At 33.5% G+C, this 17,465-nt stretch overlaps 1 pseudogene; it reads left to right on the plus strand.

Moving 5' to 3' along the window:
- Positions 1-690: 690 nt before the first annotated feature.
- On the plus strand, positions 691-823 carry LOC123849053 (U4 spliceosomal RNA; annotated as a pseudogene).
- The last annotated feature ends 16,642 nt before the right edge of the window (positions 824-17,465 follow it).

Raw genomic sequence — 17,465 nt, forward strand, 5'->3', positions numbered from 1 at the left:
GACTCCAGCAAATGTAATAACTTTGGATCATAGGAGTCCCAGAGAAGAAGAGAGAGAAAAGGGGGCAGAAAATTTATTTGAGGGAATAACAGCCAAAAACTTCCCTAATCTGGGGAAGGAAACAGACATCCAAATCTAGGAGACACAGAGAACTCCCTTCAAAATCAACAAAAGCAGACCAACATCATAACATATTGTAATTAAATTTACAAAATATAGTGATAAAGAAAGAGTCCTAAAAACAGCAAGATAAAAGAAGCCCCTGACTTATAAGGGAAAGCCCATAAAGCTAGCAGAAGATCTCTCCACAGAAACCTGGCAAGCCAGAGGGGAGTGACATGATATATTCATTGTGATAAATAGGAAAAATCTGCAGCCAAAAATAATTCTGTCCAGCAAGGTTATCATTTGGAATAGAAGGAGACACAGAGTTTCCCAGACAAACAAAAACTAAAGGAGTTATGACCACAAAACAGCCCTGCAAGAAATATTAAAGAGGACTTTTTGAGTGGGAAAGAGAGACCAAAAGTGACAAAGACTAGAAAGGAATAGAGAAAATCTTCAGAAACACCAACTTTACAGGCGCTAAATTCATATATGTCAATAATTACTCTGAATGTAAATGAACTAAATGCTCTAATTAAAAGACAATAGGGTGTTAGAATGGATTAAAAAAAAGGAAACAAAACAAGTTTTGCGCAGTGGCAGTATCGTAGCCAATGCAGTTTATCCAAGGCACAATTATTGCTAATTGAAAAAAGAAAAAAATAAGACTCATGTATATGCTGCCTATAAGAAACTCATTTTAGACCTAAAGACACCTGCAGATTGAAACTGAGGGGATGAAGAACTATTTATCATGCTAATGGACATCAAAAGAAAGCTAGAGTAGCAATACTTGTATCAGACAAACTAGATTTTAAACAAAAGACTGTAACAAGAGATGAAGACGGGCAATATATCATAATAAAGGGTACTACCTAACAAGAAGATAAACATGGGGGCAGCCAAATACATACAACAATTAATAACAAATGTAAAGGAACTCTTTGATAATAATATAATAATAGAAGGAAATTTTAAATTTTAATAATACAAAAATAGAAGGAAAATTTAACACATCACTGGACAAATCACCTAAGCAGAAAATCAACAAGGAAACAATGACTTTGAATGACACACTGGACCAGATGGACTGAACAGATATAGTCAGAACATTTCATCCTAAAGCAGCAAAATGCACATTCTTTTCAAGTACACATGAGACATTCTCCAGAATAGATCATACACTAGGTCACAAATCAGGCCTCAACAAGTACAAAAAGATTTAGATCATACCATTCATATTTTCTGATGACAACACTATGAAATTTGAAGTCAACCACAAGAAAATATTTGGAAAGATCACAAATACAGGAAGGTTAAACAACATGCTACTAAAGAAGGAATGGGTCAGCTAGGAAATCAAAGAAGAAATAAGAAAAAATACATGAGAACAAATGAAAATGAAAACACAATGGTTACAAAACCTTTGGAATACAGCAAAAGAGGTCATAATAGGGAAGTATATAGTAATACAGCTCTACCTCAAGAAGTAAGAAAAGCTCTTGGGGCGCCTGGGTGACTCAGTTGGTTAAGCAGCTGCCTTCGGCTCAGATCATGATCCCAGTGTCCTGGGATCAAGCCCCACATTGGGCTCCCTGTTCAGTGAGGATCCTGCTTCTCCCTCTCTCAACCTTTGCCTGCTGCTTCCCCTGCTTGTGCTCTCTCTCTTTCTCTCTGTCAAATAAATAAAATCTTAAAAAAAAAAAAAGGAAGCAAGAAAAGTCTCAAATACACAACTTAACCTTACATCTTAATGAGCTAGAAAAAGAACAACAGAGCCTAAAGCCAGCAGAAGGGAAATAATAAATATTAGAACAGAAATAAATGATACAGAAATTGAAAAAATAAAAACAGATCAATGAAACTAGGAGCTGGTTCTTTGAAAAAAAAAATAACAAAGTTGATAAACCCCTATCCAGACTTAACAAAATGAAAAGAGAATGACCAAAAAATAAAATCACAAATGAGAAAGGAGAAATAACAATGAACACCACAGAAATACAATTATAAGAGAATATTATGAAAAATTATATGCCAACAAATTGGACTAATGGGAAGAAATGAATAAATTCCTAGAAACATAGAAACGACCAAAACTGAAACAGGAAGAAATAGAAAACTTGAACAGACTGACAACCAACAAAGAAATTGAATCAGTAATAAAAGATTTCCCAACAAAAATAAGTTCAGGGCCAGATTGCTTCCCAGGGGAATTCTACCAAACATTTAAAGAAGAGTTAATATCTATTTTTCTCAAATCGCGCCAAAAAGTAGAAATGGAAGGAAAACATCCAAAATCATTCTATGAGGCTAGCATTACCTTGATTCCAAAGCCAGACAAACACTCCACTAAAAAAGAGAACTACAGGCCAATATCCATGATGAAAGATGTAAAACTACTCAGCAAAATACTAGCAAGTCAAATCCAATAGTACATTAAAAGAATCATTCACCAAGATCAAGTAGGATTTATTTCTGACCTGCAAGGGTGGTTCAATATTTACAAATCAATAAACATCATACACAACATTAATAAAAGAAAGGATAAAAATCATATGATCCTCTCAATAGATGCAGAAAAAGTATTTGACTAAGTACAGCATCTATTCATGATAAAAACCTTCAAAGTAGGAATAGAGGAAAATTACCTCAACATCATAAAGGCCATATATGAAAGACCACCAGCTAATATCATCCTCAATGGGGACAAACTGAGAGCTTTTCCTCTATGATCAGGAACAAGACAAGGATGTCCACTCTCACCACTGGTATTTAACAAAGTTTGGAAGTCCTAGCCTCAGCAATCAGAAAACAAAAAGAAATAAAAGGCATCCAACCTGGCAAGGGAGAAGTCAAACTTTCACTCTTCACAGATGACATGACACTCTATATAGGAAATCCGAAAGGAAACCACAAAAAATTTGCTAGAACTGGTACACAAATTCAGAGGAGTTTCAGGATACAAAATCAACGTAGAAACCTTTTACATTTCTATACACTAATAATTAAGGAGCAGAAAGATAAATGATGCAATCAATCCCATTTACAATTGCATCAAAAACAGTAAGATTCCTAAGAATAAACCTAATCAAAGAAGTAAAAGATCTGTACTCTGAAAACCACAGAAAACTTAAGAAAGAAATTGAAGAGGACACAAAGAAATGGAAAAGCTTTCCATGCTCACTGATTGGAAGAACAAATACTGTTAAAATGTCTTTCATATCCAAAGCAATCTACACATTTAATGCAATTCTTATCAAATACCACTACCACTTTTCACAGAGCTAGAACAAATAATTCTAAAATTTGTGTGGAACCAGAAAAGACCCTGAATAAACAAAGTAAGGTTGAAAAAGAAAACCAAGGCTGATGGCATCACAATTCCGGACTTCCAGCTCTGTTACAAAGCTGTCATCATCAAGACAGTATGATACTGACACAAAAACAGACACATCGATCAATGGAACAGAATAGAGAGCCCAGAAATGGACCCTCAACTCTGTGGTCAATTTATCTTCGACAAAGCAGGAAAGAATGTCCAATGGAAAAAAGGCAGTCTCTTCAACAAATGGTGTTGGGAAAATTGGATAGCCACATGCAGAATAATGAAACTGGACTACTTTCTTACATCATACACGAAAATAAATTCAAAATGGATGAAAGACCTAAATATGAGAAGAAACCATCAAAATCCTAGAGGGGAACACAGGTAATAACCTCTTAGATATTGGCTATAGCAAATTTTTACTAGATATGTCTCCTGAGGCAAGGGAAAAAAGTAAAAATAAGCTACTGGGACTTCATAAAAAAAAAAAAAAAATCCCTGCGTGGTGAAGGAAACAATCAACAAAGCTAAAAGACAACCTTCAGAATGGGAGAAGATATTTGCAAATTACATATCTGATAAAAGGTTAGTATCCAAAATCTATAAATAATTTATCAAACTAGGGGCGCCTGGGTTGCTCAGTCATTAGGCATCTGACTTTGGCTCAGGTCATGATCCCAGGGTCCTGGGATCGAGGCCCACATCGAGCTCCCTGCTCCGCGGGAAGCCTGCTTCTCCCTCAGCCACTCCCCCTGCTTGTGTTCCCTTTCTTGCTGTCTCTCTCTCTCTGTCAAAAAAATTAATAAAATCTTAAAAGAAAAGAATTTACACCCCAAAAATGAATAATCCAGCTAGAAAATGGATTAATGGGCAGAAGACACGAATAAACATTTTTCCAAAGAAGACATATGGATGGCCAACAGACACATGAAAAGATAATCAATATCACTCATCATCAGGGAAATACAAATCAAAACCACAATGAGATACTACTACCTCACACCTGTCAAAATGGCTAAAATTAACAACACAGGAAACAATGGGCATTGGTGAGGATGCAGAGAAAATGGAACCCTCTTACAGTATTGGTGGGAATGCAAACTGGTGTAGCCATTGTAGAAAAAAAGTATGGAGGCTCCTCAGAAAGTTAAAAATAGAATTACCCTGCAACCCAACAATTGTACTACTAGGTATTTACCCAAAGGTTACAAAAATACTGATTCAAAGGGATACATGTACCCTGATGTTTATAGCAGCATTATCAGCAATAGCCTAATTTTAGAAATAGCCCAAATGCCCATGGACTGATTAATGGATAAAGAAGATGTGGTGTATATATACATACAGTGGAATATTACTCAGCCATAAAAATTAATGAAATCTTGCCATTTGCAATGACTTGGATGGAGCTAGAAAATACTATGCTAAGTGAAATAAGTCAGTCAGAGAAAGACGAATAGCATATGATTACACTCATTTGTGGAATTTAAAAAACAAAACAAATGAACATAGAGGGGGCAAAAAGAGGCAAACCAAGAATCAGCCTCCTAAGTAGAGAGAACAAATTGAAGGTTATGGGAGGGGAGCTGGGCAGGGGAATGGGCTAAATGGGTGATGACTATTAAGGAGGGCACTTGTTGTGATGAGCACTGGGTGTTTTATGTAAGTGATGAATCACTAAATTCTACACCTGAAACTAATATTACGTTGTATGTTAACTAACTGGAATTTGAATAAAAATTTGGAGACTAAAAGAAGTAGATCAGGCTTACATGGCTTAGAAACCATGAAAACATGGTGATTCACAAGATGAGTTTGTTCACCTCAACACAAAACAAATAAAATCCAATAGGATACAACTTAAAAAAGATTACTTATGTTCTTCAGTGCAAGGTTAGTGACTAAATAAAACTTACAAGTTAAAAGTTAAATAAAAAAAATTCAAAAGCAATGTACATTTTAATTAATTTATAACTCAGTTGAGTAACTTTTAATATACTTGGAAACAAGTTCTATCTCTTGATGAAAATAAAAGTGAGTAGAACAATCTGGACTGACATGGCTTGCCAATTTTTTCAGCATTAATTATATTTTTGAGTAAAGTACTTTTCTTGGTTCTTCCGTTCCTCCATAGACTCCTTCTTCATGATTCAGTTTATTCTATTCTTATAATTTGTATAAGAAGGTAAGCAATTTCAAGCTGAAGGCAGATACTTAACCAATTGAGCTACCCAGGTGTCCCAAAATATTTTTCCTTTTAAAAATTTTATTTGAATTTATAACTAAAAACATTTTTAAATATGAAATCAGTAATGTAGAATCAATTATTTTTTCTACATGTTGACATATGACATACATTTCTACATATGATTGTTCCATTACTAATTAATTATTATAAAATGGACAACCTACGCACCAGCAGATATCAGATCAAAAATCTTTTTGTTGTTATTGCTGCTATTCATGTTCCAAACTGGTCAATAATGTATTAGCATTTATCTCAACTTTTAACGTATATGATAAAGTTTAGGAATTACAGAATCTTTAAACCGATGGTTTAGTTATTTTAATTTGGGTATCAGCAAACTTTTCTGTAAATAGCCAAACAAGTCGTTTAGGTTTTGTGGGCCATATGCTCTCATTTCTGCCACTGTAATAAGAAAGGAGCTGGAAATAATACAGAAACTCACTTTAGTGTGGCTGTGTTTTGGTAAAACTTTATTTGTAATTGTCAAGTTTGCCATATAGACTAACATTTGCCAAGCTTATTTTAATTAGTAGTCCATAATAAATGAATAAATAGTAATGATCTTTAATTATGAAATTATCATGGTGCATTGAAGTTATTCTGGATGAAGAAATTACATCCTATTTGTATGTATCCCTGCATTTATTCATGCTATGTAGATTTATCAAATACCTATTAGTTCTCAGACACTATATGGTAGAATATGTGTATACAAAAATGATGTACAACAATTAATTTTTCTCATTTTCAAAATTAAACCTCTGTTAATGTTTGCTACAAAGAATTTTCTCTATAAGTAAAAATAATAATAAAAGTTTCAAGGATTTTCTCACTTTACAAAATGTTTATTGAATCATTGATTTCAATAGAAGAAAGTCAAAATTAAATTAGCACTCAAATCTTTCCTGACACCTCATATCAGTGGAACACTTCTGATCACCAATACTAATTTATTACTTGTATATTTTCTGACAGATTATTATTGAATTTTCTCAAAAAACAACCAGACAAGAGAAATCAGTACTTAAAAAAAAAGATTAAATATGTGGTTTACCCCTGAAATTTCTCATTGGAGTTAGTCCTAAGGTAATAATCATTAATTTGAGAGAGTAGAATGAAACAAAAAGAAACCACTAAATAAAGAAGGAAACTTGTGATGTGCACAAATTAGACAAAATACAATACAAATTTCAGATTATTACTGTTATCAATAAAGAAATAACAATGAACGATGGCAGAAATATTAAACAATTAAATGTGAATAAAAATGTACTATTTAAAGCCTGCCAATTTGACATGAGCAAAGAACTTTGTATTTTGTTCATTAGAGAGAGGTGCTATCATTAAATGGTCAGGAGGTTTCCAAATCAAGTCTTCTAACTCAATGAAAAATATGTGATATTGTGCATATTCATAGAAAGAGAACTTTGATTTTTTAGAAATTAATGGACTGACTTTTCCAAAGCTTAAAAATGTGTGAAACACTTAATGTTGGAAAATGCATATTTTAAAAAGCTGACTTCTAGTATTTTTAAAATATGTTCTTCTCATAATTTAACAAATTCTTTTTAAATCCTTTTAAAAATTTGAGTACAGGTGTCTCACAAGGTTACATTAGTTTCAGGTGTACGACACAGGGATTCAACATCCCTATGTGTTATGCTTACACTCATCGTAAGTGTAGCTAACATCTATCACCACACAACACTATTACAATATCACTTACTATATTCCCTATGCTGTGCCTTTTATTTCCAGGACTTATTCATTTCAAAAGTGGAAGCCTGTATCTCCCAGTCCTCTGCATTCATTTAGTCCTTTCAACCCCTTCCCTCTTTAACCATCAGTTCTCTGTACTTAGAGGTCTAATTCTGCTTCTTGTCAGTTTATTAATTTATTTTGTTTTTTTAGATTCCACAGATGAGAAAATTGTATGGTATTTGTCTTTCTCAGTCTGACCTCTTTCCCTTAACATAATACCCTCTAGGTCCATCCATGTTGTTGCAAATAGCAATAGCTCATCCTCTTTTATGGCTGCATAATATTCCTGTGTATGTGTATCTTCTTTGTCCTCTATTTATTGATGGACACTTAGGTTGCTTCCATATCTTGATTATGGTAAATAATGTTGAAATAAAAATGGGAGGAGCATATATTTTTTAAATTAGTGTTTTCATTTTCTTCAGGTAAATACCCACTTGTGGAATTACTGTATCATATATTAATTCTATTTTTATTTTTTTGAGGAAACTCTGTACTGTTTTCCACAGTGACTGCATCAGTTTTCATTTCCACCAACAGTGAATGAGGGGTCCTTTTTCTCCACATTCTCACCATCATTTGTTACTTCTTTTTTTTTTTTTATTTTAACCATTCTGACAGGTATAAAATGATATCTCCTTGTGGTTTTGATTTACATTGTTCTGATGATTAGTGATGTAAAACATTTTTTCTTGTGTCTGTTGGTCATCTGTGTGTCTTCTTTGGAAAAATGTGTATTCAAATCTCCTGGCTATTTTTAATTGGGTTGTTTGTTTTTTTGATGTTGAGTCATATAAATTCTTTATATATTTTGGATATTGACTTCTTACCAGATAAATCATTTGCAATATTTTTTTTCTCCCATTAGATTGTTTTTTTGTTTGTTTGTTTGGTTGATGTTTTCTTTGCTGTACAAACCTTTTCAGTTTGAGGTGGTCCCAATAGTTTGTTTGTTTTTTTGTTTATTTATTTATTTTTAGATGTGACTCATATCTTTATTAAACACAGAGTAGAACAGAGACAAACAAAATGATTCATGACTTCACCTTATCATATGGAAATAAGTTTGACACTATCAAGTGTTGAATAAGAACATCCAGAAATCTCTACACTTGATAGTAGGGATGTATAGCCATTTTGGAGAACAATTTGGAAATATCTAAAGAATGCTGAAGATATGCATACCTTATAATTAAAAAAGTCCACACCTTGACATATTTCTTAGAAAAACACTTGCATATCCAAAGAGACATATGTATTTTTATAGTAGCATTATTTGTAATCACAAAACCAATAGTTTATTTTTGCTTTTAATTCCCTTGCCTTAGGGGGTATATCTAGAAAAATGGTGCTTTGGCAGATGTCAGAGAAACTTGCTCTGTTCTTTTCTAGGATTTTTATGGTTTTAGGTCTCACAGGTCTTGAATTCATTTTGAGTTTACTTCTGTGGATGATGTAAAAAATTGGTCTAGTATTTTTTTCTTGCATATAGCTTCCAGTTTTCCCAGCACTGTTTATTGAAGAGACTATCTTTCCCCCATCATATATTTTTACTTCCTTTCTCATAGATTAATTGACCTTATAAACATGGGTTTATTTCTGGGTTCTTTATCCTCTTCCATTGGTCTCTGTGTCTATCTTTGTGTCAATACCATATTGTTTCAATTACTACAGCTTTGTAGCACATCTTAAAATTTGGAACTGTGATACGTCCAGCTTTGTTCTTCTTTGTCAAGGTTGCTTTGGCTACTTGAAGTCTTTCATGGTTCCATACAAATTTTTGTATTTTTGTTATAGTTCTGTGAAAAATGCTGTTGGAATTTTGATAGGGATTGCTCTGAATTTGTAGATTGCTTTGGATAATATGGACATTTAACAATATCAATTCTTCCAATCCATGAGCATGGAATATATTTCATTTATTTTTTGTCCTCTTCAATTTCTTTCATCATTGTTTTATAGTTTTCAGAGTATATGTCTTTTACCTCCTTGGTTAAGTTTATTTCTAGGCATTTTATTCTTTTTGGTGCAATTATTAATGGAGTTTTTCTCTCAATTTCTCTTTCTACTACTTTGTTATTAGTGTATAGAAATGCAACAGATTTCTGGGTTTTAATTTTGTATCCTGAAACTTCACTGAGCTTATTTATTACTTCAAATTTTTTTTTTTGGTAGAATCTTTAGGGTTTTCTGTATATAGTATATCAGCTGCAAATAATGACAGTTTATCTTCTTCCTTACCGATTTATTATTTATTTTTCTTGTCTGATTGTTGTGGCTAGGAGTTCCAATACTATGTTGAATAGAAGTGGCAAGAGTGGACTTCCTTGTCTCGTTACTCATCTTGTAGGAAAACCTTTCAGTTTTTCACCATTGAGAATGATGTTAGATGGGGTTTTTTTATATATGGAATTTATTATATTAAGGTATATTCTCTGTAAACCCACTTTTGTGAGAGTTTTTATCATGAACAAATGTTGAATTTTGTTAAATATTTTTCTGCATCTATGGAGACAATCATGATTTTTATTCTTCTTTTTGTTGATGTGTATCACTTTGATTGATTTGTGAATATTGAGCCATTCTTGCATCCTCAGAATAAATCCCACTTGATTGTAGTGAATAGTTCTTTTAACGTATTGTTAAGTTGGCTGGGGCTTATATGGATAGGAGTCCAGGGCTCACTGAGGCAGCAGACCAGTTAGTGCATCTGGACCCTGCACTAGTCTGTGTTTTCAAGGTGGAGGGGGAGTTTAGACAATATCTACCATGCCCTTTTACCCAGATAGAGTTCCAGCAGCTCCCTGGCTATTTGGTGGCAATTTAAGGCTGGCTCTTTTATCTGCTAGTTGTTCTTTTAAACCACTGTTTTTTTTTTCTGTGCCCAAAGTAGACAAATCTGCTTCTGATCCCTGAGTACTATCCCTTCCCACTATAGTTTACAGTATTGAGGATGGAGTGTTTTTTTCATTGCTGTGTTTCTATCTCTCTTGCTGTTCTCTTTTGCATTCTATCTTTTGTTGTGCTGAAGCTGTTTGGTCAGCCCTAAATTCTTCAGGAGGAATTGCACTATAAATAGTTGTAATTTGGTGTGTTCCATGGAAAAGGTGAGTTCAGGGTCTTTCTACATTGCCATCTTGGACCAGAACCTCCGGCAAGTGTGTTTTTATATGTACGCCTATTCAGTCCAGGAATGGCTCATTGTTTTGCAAAAAAAAAACCACTCATGCATTTCTTAATGTGGAGCTTGTAATAATTAAATACCGAAACCAAATAGTTGGAAGATTAAATGAATTGCGTAATATATACCTTGTTCATAAAAGCTTGGATCTGTAGTCTTTAGACTTTTTGTCCCATTATTGGGAAATTACAGTTAGGAATTTATTCAAAGGACTAAGGAAGGGATTTAAATGTGCCACACTTTTGTTCTCATTCTCCTTGTGAATAATAATTGGTTCAAAAATTTTTATTCTTCAACAAGACTCAGAGGAATTCCCCAGCTAACCAGGCCTTGAATTATCATAATGGGTCTTATGAAATGAAAGATCAAGTGTTAAACGGATCTTTGGCCCAGATCCTACTCTCAGTTAGACCAATGAGACTGATGAAAACAGTATCTTCATTTCCTTTATTCCCAAGTGGATAATTGAAATACTCTTAGCAGCTGACAAAGCTCTCATGTTGGTTTCCTGACCTGCAGATAATTGTCCATTGTGATAAAAATGACCAAGTGTAAGTTTCTGAAATTGCCCCATGCCCAGATAGTAAAGCAAATGCAACACAGTGTTCCAGGAGGAATTGCAGAAATTATTGCATCATAAAGAATGTATTGGTGGTGATCATTATCATATCTTCTTCCAATGCATTCATATTGCCTCAGGGAAAATCAGGTATATTATGACAGATAATCATGAATTTTGATGTAAGCTTAACCAAATGGTAGCCCCAGTTGTTGCTGTTGTACTTGATATGGTGTGTTAATTAGGTAGATCAATATTGTCCATAGATATTGCAGACCAATAAAATCTTTAATGTCCAAGTGAAGTAAATACAGTTTTTTAAAGGAATAGAAGTATGCAAGATAATTGTTTTTTTTCTTTAGCCTAAGGCTTTAATATTTTTTACCTAATTTCTTTTATAGATCTGCTAAAATAACTAGGTTCATATATGGATTTTACATTGTAAACTTAATTGACATTGCTTCCTTAGGTAATGTGGTGATACAAACATGTTCAAAATAGAATTTTCCCTTTGAAATCAGTAGTGTATACAAAGAAAATCTGGTTTATTTCCCAATGTATGTATCCAATTTGTACAGATCTTTCCAAATACTAAATAGTCTTTAATGTATTTTCATGTATTATCCGTTTTTTTATTTTTTTTCTATTTTGCCCCCCTTTCAATGGTTAACCAGTTAGTCCTCCACATTATTTTTTAAATTTACATGGTAACCTAATGTGGAGATAATCTTTCTCACTAATGAATACAATTTTGTATCTATTCTATCATTTCAACTAGCTCAGATCCTAGCTAGTCAAAGATTCACAGTTCTAAAGATAGCTGGATAGCATGTATTCATGAACAACTAGTTAAGCATTCCACCCTAAAAAGTATTTACATATAGTTTACACAGATTTGTATTTACATTTAAAAATCAGGACTGAAGAAAATGCAGATAGTTTTATTTTCTGTTTTAATGCAGGTCCTTTAAATATAATTTGCTTATTGACACCACTATATGATAGGATTTTATGTCAAAATAAAGAGGAAATATAGCAGAATATTTTATGCAAATATTAGTAAAGACAAAATCACAAATATACCTTTAAGATCAATTCAAATATTTAGTTAAGATCTGCCAAATATTAGAGCAGAAAATTCTCAATCAAGGTTTTAACTTTTAAACATGATAGTCAACTCTAACTTACTCTGTCAGATTTCAAAATTTCAAGTCTTCTAGTCATTTTTAACAACTTATACATATTTGTATACAAGTTATAAAATATTAACCATTACTTCAATGAACAAATAATTAATAGTATCCTGACTACAGTTAACATATATTTCAAAGTTTATTTGCTCAAAACAGAATATATGACTTGCTACTATAAAGGCTACAATATAAATTAAAAAATAAAATTAACCTGGTGATGTGTTAGAACAGAAAAATTCTAGGAAGCTCATATAAAATGCTTAAAATGTATGTTATTTACAAATGTCAAGGGAGATGCAAGAAGAATCCTGAAATTAGTTGCCACTGAAATGCAAAAGTTATCTTAGAAAAAATGTGTATTAATTTTTGTTGCCATATAATACATTATTATGTTAACAACTTAAAAAAAACACCCTTTGACTATCTCACAATGTCTGTAGGTCAGAATTCTGGGCATGACTAATTGGGTTCTCTACTCAGTGTCTCACAAGGCAGTATTTAGTTCCTTGTGGTTGTAGAGCTGAAACTCCATTTTCTTGTTGGCAACATAAGGTTGTTCATGGTGACACGTTGAATAAGAAGAATAATCTACTTTCAAAGATGGCCCTCAATGCCTTTGCCTCCTGGTTTATACAGTCTTGGCCAATCACTATCCTGGAAGTGTGGGCTCAACCCAGTGACCTGCTCTTAACAAAATAGAACAAAATGAGGCAATGCCATTTCCATGATTAGGTTAAAATGTCTGCCATAATAACTCTCTCTCTCTTGCTGGAACTCTGATTAATCAAGATGATATATTGAGAGATGCTCTTTGGAGAGGTGCACACAGCAAGGAACTAAGGAAGGCCCCTGGCCAAAGGTTTATAAGGAATAAATCCTTTCAACAGCCAGCTAAGCCAGACCTGGATATCTGAAGCACAGAAATTGTGAGGTGGCAAATTTTCATGTTTTAATGAACTACATTTTGGAGTAGTTTGTTACATAACGGTGTATAACTAATACAAGTTGTAAATATATATAATTTTTCAACTCTAACTTCTCTCAATAAAGCCAAACATGTAAATTAAAAGATTACTTCCAATATCTTCTTCTTGGAAGGATCTTTTAAGGGTCCCTCTGCCTTTCTTCTTCTATATAGACCTTTGTTCACTAGACTTACTGCATAGGAGCATCTTAGATATTCTTTTCACCATCTTCAGGGAAATTCTCTTTATTTTTTTTCTATCTTGAATCATTTATTCACTGGATATTATATCTCATTTTTAAATTTCTGTTGGTTTGTTTGCTCATTTTTGTAGAGTATACCTCATTGCTTTATGTTAAAGGAAGAACTTGCATATTGTAAAGTTCTTTTTTTTTTTTAAGATTTTATTTATTTATTTGACAGATACACAGCGAGAGAGGGAACACAAGCAGTGGGAGTGGGAGAGGGAGAAGCAGGCTTCCCACCGAGCAGGGAGCCGGATGCAGGGCTCGATCCCAGGACCCTGGGATGATGACCTGAGCCGAAGGAAGACGCTTAACGACTGAGCCACTCAGGTGCCCCTGTAAAGTTCTTTTACTGCATATTTTCTGGTTGGAAGTAATTTTTCCTCGGAAATGTAAAATATTTATGTTATTTTATTTTTCATTTTGTTCCTGTAAAGATTTATGCCATTTAAATCACAATCATTTGCATGCAAATATATTGTTTCTTTGTATTTTTGTTTTTCTTGTTATTTTCCTAGTTTTCACATTACAATCTTTAGATCCACTCTCTATATTTGATGTTTATTATTCTATGATGTATATATTAGGATTTTTTTTTAAGATTTTATTTATTTGAGAGACACAGAGAGAGAGCCAGGGAGCACAAACGGGGTAGAAAGAGAAGCAGGCTTCCTGCAGAATAGGAAGCCCGATGTGGGGCTCGGTCCCAGGACCCCGGGATCATGACCTGAGCTGAAGGCAGCTGCCTAACCAACTGAGCCACCCAAGCTCCCCATATATTAGGATTTTTAAATTATTTTTATCATATTAGACACAGAGTGAGTCTTATCAAACCAGAAACCTAACAAATTTGGTTTTGATGTATTTTAACTATTATTTCTTTGGTAGATTTTGTCACTTAAAATTTTTATCTTTTTCAGCTCTCAAGCTCTTGTTGGTTGAATAATGGACCTCCTGAAATCATTCTGTTCTTAGCATTTTTGTTACTATTTTTTTTGTTTTTTTACTTTCTGTAAGATTTTCTTAACTATTTTTCCTCTGAATACTTGCTCTCTATTTACTATTTCTTACTTGTTTTTCATGGCAGAGGCTTTCACATTTGGTGTTTCTTGGTTGCTCATTCATAAAATGGTGACTGGGTACTTGCTCTGGGTTTATGTGTATGTACTATGTGGTTGTGAAGAGTCCTATGAGGTAATTGAGACATTTGACTGGAGAACAGTCCTCCAAGTCCCAACATATTAAGAAAAAAATTGTTCCAAACAGAAATATTTCAAAGTTCTGCATGAAAGTTACAAGCCTAGCTGTGCTGCTGAGAGTCAGAAGGGGGCTAAGAATTTCATTTTACATTGTACAGATCAGAAGTCAGCAAATGAGGGCCCATGAGACAAATGTTGCCCACAACATATTTTTGTACCGATTACAAGCTGTGAATGGTTTTAATATCTTTTAATGATTAAAAAAAACTCAAGGCTATCTTATGGCACATGTAAATTATGTGAAATTCAAATGTTTTTGTCTATAAATAAAATTTTATTGTAATCCAGCCAAACTTCTTTCTTTATGTATTGCCCGTGGCAGCTTTTGTCCTATAACATCAGTTTTACTAGTTGAGTAGTTGTGACTGAGATTGTAGCTGAGCTCTCATTGCTTCACACTGCTGCTGGGCTTCCTGTAAATTGCAGTGTTATAGTTATAACTTGACAACATTTTGAATGTCATACATATCATAACACATTTTTTCTTGCATATATTATCAGTGCATATCTATCATGTAAAAAGAAAGAGTGGAGTTCAAATGTCATACTTTTAGGCACAGTGGAGTATAGATTATTTTGTTTTATAATTATATGGCAAAGCATTTTGGTTATTATGCAAGTATCCTCTAGCTGGGCTAAAATAATACAATATACATTGACAGTACAAGAATAGGCATTTATCAAAATATTCCCAATTCACAAAAAATGAGCAGAAAAATTGGAAAAGTTGAAACAAAATATTTTATCACAATAGAATTTCTACACACACACACACACACAGACACACACACACACACAGGGTCAACATGAAGTTGAAACAAAAGTACGTTTCCAAGTGACTCATTTGTTAGCCAAGCAGTGAAGGCTGTTTACCTATGGTGACTTAATTAAATAATGTTTAATTGCAAATGCTGAAGAAATGTGTTCTGAGAAAATAAACTTGTTTAAAACTATTATCCTTTCATTAGAACAGTGGCTTTACCAGTTGAAGACCTCAGGAACAACATCAATAGGCAATTAAGAGACAAGCAGAATTTAGAATAATTTTTACTTTGGCTCTTGATGAGTTGATAGATGTTACCAATACTATCCAGTTGTTTTGTTTGAGAAGCCAGTGCTGAAATTGAAGGGATTGAATAATTAGCCTCTATGAATAGCCTGTATGGAACAACTACAGTCAAGAAGTTGAGAAAAATTAAACTGAGTACTACTTGAGCTGGAATTTTCTAAGATATATTACAATTTGATGGGGGAGAAAAGATGTGTGGAACAGAAAAAGGCAGAATTGAACAAATGTTAAAGGCTGGCAAGAATTTAAGAAGTTTAATGCTTATGTTTATCTATTGTGTTAGTTATTAGAAGGTAATATGAGAAAATGATTTGAATCTCATGTGTAATGAAACATAAGGGTCAATGGTGACCTTCATTTGATCTTATGGACTTAACTAACATTAGTTCCATACATTTTTGTCAAAAATAGAAGTTAAATATTTGGACTTGCCTGGTACTTAGCGGTGTGATGGAGTAGAAGTGTTAAGCGTTATTGCAACTTTTTGGACTCAGGGCTGAGATGGAAATTTTTATAAAAGAGAACTGCCCTCAACTACTACCATCAAACACTGAATGTCTTTGGAAATTAGCTTTTGCTGCAGACTTGATAATATACTTTAAATGAATTTAACCTAAAATTACAAGGCAGAACAAAAAAGTTCTGATATACACAACTTATACTACAATAATGTAATTTAGATGAAAACTAATGTTTGAATCACCAGTAATGTCAAACTGCTTTATATGCTTGCAATGCTGTCAAAAGTTAAATAAGGGTCGCCTGGGTGGCTCAGTTGGTTAAGCATCTGAGTCTTGGTTTCAGCTCAGATCATGATCTCAGGGTTGTGCAACCAAGCCACTCCATCAGTCTCAGCACTGGGCATGGAGGCTCCTTAAGATTTTCTCTCTCCTCTCCCTCTGCCACCCCCCAACTCTAAAAGAAAATTTTAAAGTAAAAAGTGAGGCCACCACTCCTCACCCCATTTGCTGCAGACATGTTTTCTGAGCTCAAAATAAGCTTTTTCCAGATCTCCATGAAAATGCAAAGGAAATTTTCATATTTCAAAATACATTTAACAGTTCAGTTGAAGGGCTTCCACCTAACCTATAATTGGAAGTAATTAATCTGCAACATAATGATGTGCTAAAAGGCAAATATCAGTAGGAGAATCTAAGAGAATTTTATAAGTGCCTTCCAAGTCTTGAATAAGCTCAGTTAAAATCATATACTCATTGATTTATACCAGTATTTGTCAGTACCTGTCTTTGTGAAAGACATTTTCAAAGATGAAATATAAAAAAGATCTCATCACATATCATCATTAACAGATTGGCATTTGAAATCTTTTTTTTGATGATAGGGAATACTAACTTTGAATTTTAATTAAGTGGAATGTTACCCCTAGTTTGCTAGGAATGCCATACACAAGTACCACAAATTGGTGGCTTTTAACAATATTTATTGTCTCCGTCATTATGGAGCTAGAAGTTCAAGATCAGGGTTTTTGCACAGTTGATTCCTTCTGAGGGCTGTGAGGAAGAATCTGTTCCAAGTCTCTCTTCTGGTAGTTTTCC

Source organism: Mirounga angustirostris, unplaced genomic scaffold (assembly GCF_029215605.1).
Source record: "Mirounga angustirostris isolate CCGP_5_RB_7025 unplaced genomic scaffold, mMirAng1.0.hap1 SCAF_2, whole genome shotgun sequence".
Classification (NCBI taxonomy): domain Eukaryota; kingdom Metazoa; phylum Chordata; class Mammalia; order Carnivora; family Phocidae; genus Mirounga; species Mirounga angustirostris.